The sequence below is a fragment of the Oxyura jamaicensis genome, chromosome Z (genome assembly GCF_011077185.1).
Source record: "Oxyura jamaicensis isolate SHBP4307 breed ruddy duck chromosome Z, BPBGC_Ojam_1.0, whole genome shotgun sequence".
Classification (NCBI taxonomy): domain Eukaryota; kingdom Metazoa; phylum Chordata; class Aves; order Anseriformes; family Anatidae; genus Oxyura; species Oxyura jamaicensis.
In genome coordinates this window covers 42,079,646-42,085,187 of record NC_048926.1, presented here as the reverse complement: position 1 = coordinate 42,085,187, position 5,542 = coordinate 42,079,646, and the positions used below count along the sequence as shown (strand labels likewise).

The 5,542-nt window shown below is 35.6% G+C and overlaps 1 long non-coding RNA gene across 1 annotated transcript in view; it reads left to right on the top strand.

Moving 5' to 3' along the window:
- Window positions 1-5,542, top strand: part of LOC118156730 — a 23,786-nt gene that overhangs the window by 2,350 nt on the left and 15,894 nt on the right. The window contains exon 2 of the long non-coding RNA XR_004746408.1: window positions 3,373-3,508. This is a non-coding gene — a long non-coding RNA (uncharacterized LOC118156730). The remainder of the gene's footprint in view (window positions 1-3,372; window positions 3,509-5,542) is intronic.

Sequence of the window (5,542 nt, the reverse complement as noted above, 5' to 3'; positions counted from 1 at the left end):
TTCTCTCTCTCGTTCTCTCTCTCGTTCTCTCTCTCGTTCTCTCTCTCTTTCTTTTTTTCTTTCCTTCTTTCCTTCTTTCCTTCTTTCCTTCTTTCCTTCTTTCCATCATCATTGACTTCCTGGTACTTTCTGGGCAATCAGAACTGCCAAAATATATTTTTATTGAACGATTTTAAGATTATTTTTTTGGCATCCATTACCGGATTTGAATTCAGGTTTCTAAGGTGAAAAGCCAGTTCAGAAATTCAACCTCCTTTCACAGTAAAATTTAGTTTATTCTGTTTGCCTCTGGATTAAGTTAAATTCTCCAAGGATTTTTCTTAAATTGAACTATAACCTGCTGCACCCTTACACAGTCATGATTTCTCCTATTGTCAGAAAGATTTTTTTTTTTTTTTTAAAAAAAAAGAGAGAGAGAAAAGAAGGAAAAAAGGAAAAAGTAAAAAGAGATTCAAAAGACGTTTCTCTTTGATGGTGTTGAAAGGACTGTTTACCCTAAAAGAAATGTGTGGAATCAGAGGTGGTACTATGTTTTAAACAAACAGCAGCCGAGGGAACTTACAGTTTTTCAATATAGTAGTTCTCTAGTTGACAAAATATTGCAGAAATACATCAGGGAGGAGACACTGCAAAAAACAGAACTGAAGTTTTTGTACTATTTCTTTCATTCCTTTGCTTTAGTGTCAAATGCTTACTTCACAGGTAAAAATGTATGTTTCCTTTTATATTGAATGCTAAACTGCTGTGCTCAGGATAAGTTTTACCAAGTATTTTTCATCTTTGCTTCCACAACCTTTATAATTATTTCCTGTTCATCCTCATTTGACTAAGTGAGCTTGAATTTGCATAACACAGGACTAGCATATGTTTAACCTGTCTATGAGAGTAATGTAGGTGGACAGATATACTCTCCAAATTGATTATGTTGGGGATTTTCAATGTAGAATGTGGGAATTAGAGGCTCAAAAATTTTGTTGTTATTTAGCTGGAGGTGGACACTTAGTTTCCATGGAAGTGAATGCAATTGAATTTTAAATTATAGATACTTATAAATCATCATTTAAATGATAGATATATTTTATAGAAATATAAATAACCCTTAAAGTTTTGCTAATCCTGCTGCTCAGACTTATGTCCATATTACTGTCAATTATTTAGTTTTCATATTTTCAATACTGTTTTAAAAAATGTTCAATATTTATTACAAAAATGTGAGCAGTAAGAACACCTGGGAATCTCAATTTTATAAATCCTTCTCCAGATTGAGTGAAGCGTGAAGATAGGCAGTGAACATAAATATAAACTTTGTTGCTGACAAGGACCTATTACAGAATCACAGAATTTTCTAGGTTGGAAGAGTCCTCAAGATCATCAAGTCCAAACTCTGACCTAACACTAACAGTCCCCACTAAACCATATCCCTAAGCTCTACATCTAAACATCTTTTAAAGACCTCCAGGGATGGTGACTCCACCACTTCCCTGGGCAGCCCGTTCCAATGTCTAACAACCCTTTCGGTAAAGAAGTTCTTCCTAACATCCAACCTAAACCTCCCCTGGCGCAACTTAAAACCATTCCGCCTCGTCTTGTCACCAGGCACGTGGGAGAACAGACCAACCCCCACCTCGCTACAGCCTCCCTTGAGGTACCTGTAGAGAGCGATAAAGTCACCCCTGAGCCTCCTTTTCCCCAGGCTGAACAAGCCCAGCTCACTCAGCCGCTCCTCATAAGACTTGTTCTCCAGGCCCCTCACCAGCTTCGTTGCCCTTCTCTGGACTCGCTCGAGCACCTCCATGTCCTTCTTGTAGCGAGGGGCCCAAAACTGAACACAGTACTCGAGGTGCGGCCTCACCAGAGCCGAGTACAGGGGAACGATCACCTCCCTGGCCCTGCTGGCCATGCTGTTTCTTATACAGGCCAGGATGCTGTTGACCTTCTTGGCCACCTGAGCACATTGCTGGCTCATATTCAGCCGACTATCAACCATAAATTACCATTGGGTACTCTGTTACCATTGGGTACCATTGGGTACCACATACAAGTTACCAGTGGGTACTCTGAGCAACATAAAAATGATTCAGAATAACTTGGAAAAAACATTAGAGATGTTGAGTTTTCATGAAAGGAAGGAGAGAAGACTACTGCAACTTGTTTTTTATTGGAGAGAAAGAAATGAAGTAATTGATACATTGTAAAGCAAATCAGCTGAGATAGCTTTAGTAGAAAAATCAGAGAAACAATGGATTGTTACTGAAGGAAAAAATAAAATAAAAAAATAAAAGAGCTCGACTTAGACTAAACTGAAAAAAAAAAAAAAAGGCAAATATTAGCTAAAGTTGGGGTGTGTTTATCTAAGTTTTAACTGTAATAGAATATGCCTTTTTTGGGGGCTACTGGTTCAGGCAGATGAGAATGCATCTTCAGTTATACACAGTTTAAAAGTTTTATTTTTAACTGAGGAAGATTTTATGTTACCATATGCTTCTGTGATAACTTGTAAACGAGTTTTTCATTTTTTGAAAACAGATAAAGGGTTTAAGACAAAGATCTGTTGCATTCTCTATGGTGGCCTTGCTATCTAAAGTATGTCTGATCTGAAGATTCATGAAATTTAGCCTTTGAAATGTGGACTTTGTAAGCCATGGTTTGTAGCCACACTATGTGGTCATGCTGCTCCTAGAATTTGAATTGTTTTTTAGAGCAAGGGCCTTTCATCATAGCCCTGTAAATAGTTGTGTCTTCCTTCAGATTTAGGAACCTGGGCAGGAGCTCAGCTTCACACACAAAGAAATAAATGTCTTATATCTGGTTTGTTTTGAATACAACTTTGTTATCTATTCATGAGGTAAGGCAACAGGAAAATCACTTTCTTCTTTCTAGTGACAATTTTGGAACATGGCCAGTCCTTGTTGTTTTCTTATAAAATGGTGATAGTTTAATGTTTACCTCAAGCTCTCATTCCTGAGAACAGATATTAAATACATCTTTCACTGAGGGTAGAAGAAAACAAAGAGAAGTTTGTTCACTTTTAGCTATAGAGAAAAAATTGAAATTTGACCTTTGTTTACTCTAAAGACTAAACAAAGATGGTAAATAAAAAGAAGTGTTCTTCCTTTCTTCTCATGCCTCCCTTTAAAGTTTTTGATATTTAAACCCTAAATCTTTAAGATTTATAGCTTGCTAATTTATGATTTTTGACAATATAGGTAATGAGGAAATCTAATAAAGTAAGTAGGTTGTTTTTACATGAATTACTTTGTTCTTACAGACAAATAAGTGTCTGTTTTTGCCTGAAACTCTCTGCCTTTTACCTAGTGTCAAGGAGTTGAAAAGAATTGGGATCAAATTACACATTTATATGTATTGTTTTAGCCTCTCCTCCTGTCTAAACAAACAGATCTAAATCTGCTGAGCCATGCAGAAAGAACACAAAGATGTATCTTCATCCTGTCTGAAATCCATGCAATGGCAAGGTGACAGTAAATGAAGACTGCCATGAAGACATTATGTAAGGGGAACACACACTGTATTTTTTAAGTATTAAAGGTAAAATAATAATAAGAGTAATAATAATGAAAAAATCTTCACTGAGCTTATCTCATTTTCAAAAGGGGCTTTTCAGTGCATGAACAGCATGCATTTATTGACTTTCAGTGTTACTCAAGAAGATTCTTTTCCACATGAAAAGGAGTATACATGATCGTCATTATCTTTCTACAGATGGACAGCGGGAGAAAGTCAGAAGACATTTGTAAATTTACACACACATAAATAGTAAAATGAAGTCTGGATTTTTAAATACTAATTTAAGGATCAAATATATTCCTGCCATTAACTGGATCTGTAAAGTTACCTGTCAATATTACTTGCTGTGAATTGAAAAGTGTATAATATAATTGGACCATATTCTTGGGGAGTTCTTGTTTCCAATCCTCTTATGTGTAGGGGACGGGATTAGTTCAAACAAATGCAGCAATTGAATAGAAGCCCAGGGATTTCTTTTAAAATATTATTTCATTATTTATTTATTTATTTATTTTCTATATATTAAATTTTATTTTCTGTAAATCAGTCACATATATCCTAAAATGTCTTACCACCTGACTTGCTAGGAAAATTTACTTCTAATTAAGGCTTAAATTTGAAGCTGTTGCAGACTTCTGGTTGCTGCACTGGCAGGGCAAATGAGAATGAATGTTAAAGAGGTGACAATTTCAAGTTGAAGAGAGCTTGAATTTCTTTATTGTTTCCTATCGCTGATGACTTTAAAGCCTGCCATTGACACTGAGCCAACAGCTTGCTCTTGTTCCTTGTCAAAGGACAGACTCTGGAACAGGGTCAGGGAGGTGCATGTTGGTTTCTAAATGGAGAGATCTTTTTGGCAACGAATATAATGATAAAAATAGCTTTAACTATGGACAGTACAAAGATTAATGGAAGAGAAAAACAAAAGGTAAAAGGGACACCGGATTTTAAACTGCATATTATCAGATACTGGATGTATCCTTGTTTCTGAATGCCTACCAAACATCTTTTTGGTAATGGTATATTTCTGCAATGTTTTTTTGCTTGTTTGTTTGTTTTTCTTAGTCAGAAAAGGCCAATAGACAAAAGGCCAATAGACAAAAGGCCAATAGAGTTCTGATGAAAAATGGTTGTAGTCACATGCATAGTGGAAGAAGAAAACAATGAAATTTAATTTCATTTCACAATTAAATCAGTTTCCAAGTCACTTTCAGTAAAATTGGATATAGGCCCAACTATAAAAGTGTTTTACCCAACTTGGCCAAGGTCAGGATATTTGCAGTGAAGTTAATCATTGTGTGTCAGGTGCACTTTAAAATGCAGTTTAAGAAATAAAAATATGCGTACCCCAAGTGACAAAATAAGTGGGAGATTCCTGTCCTTCATTGCTCAGTTCAGCTCTGAGGACAGCTTGTTATTTCCCACGTTAAAAGGATTAAAGGTATGTGAGTTCTGGCTGGAAATTAGACCACTGCCAACCACGAATGCAACAATAATTGTCTGAGCACCTTCTGTATAGCCTTAACCTGCAAGAACAAATACTTGTCTGTTTCACTGATAGTATGGTTCTCACTTTTGTTTTTATGCTTCCCTCCTCCTACACAACCATGAAGGCATCTGCTGTCATAGTGTAGGAGATACAGCACACATTTCCTGCATTTGAACATCTAGATAATCTTTCATGAATGCTTGCATTTTGGTTTGGGCCATCATCTAGAACTAGAGTAACAGAAATCTCCCTGTAGTGTATACTCATTTACTCAAGCACTGAATGTTATTTTAACATTTTTTTAAAAATATACTTGACAAAAAACAAGCTTAATGACAGAAAGTAGTTGAGATGTCAGATGGTTATATGTTCTGCTAGTTTACGGGTTGTGTTGGTTTACTACCGGTACTTTGAATCAATTTGAATATTTCTATTGCAAAGAAAAATAGCCATTTTCATGTTTCTAAACAAAATTGTTGTAGAGAGGGCTTTTTTTTTTTTTTTTTTTTTTTTTTTTTTTTTTTTTTT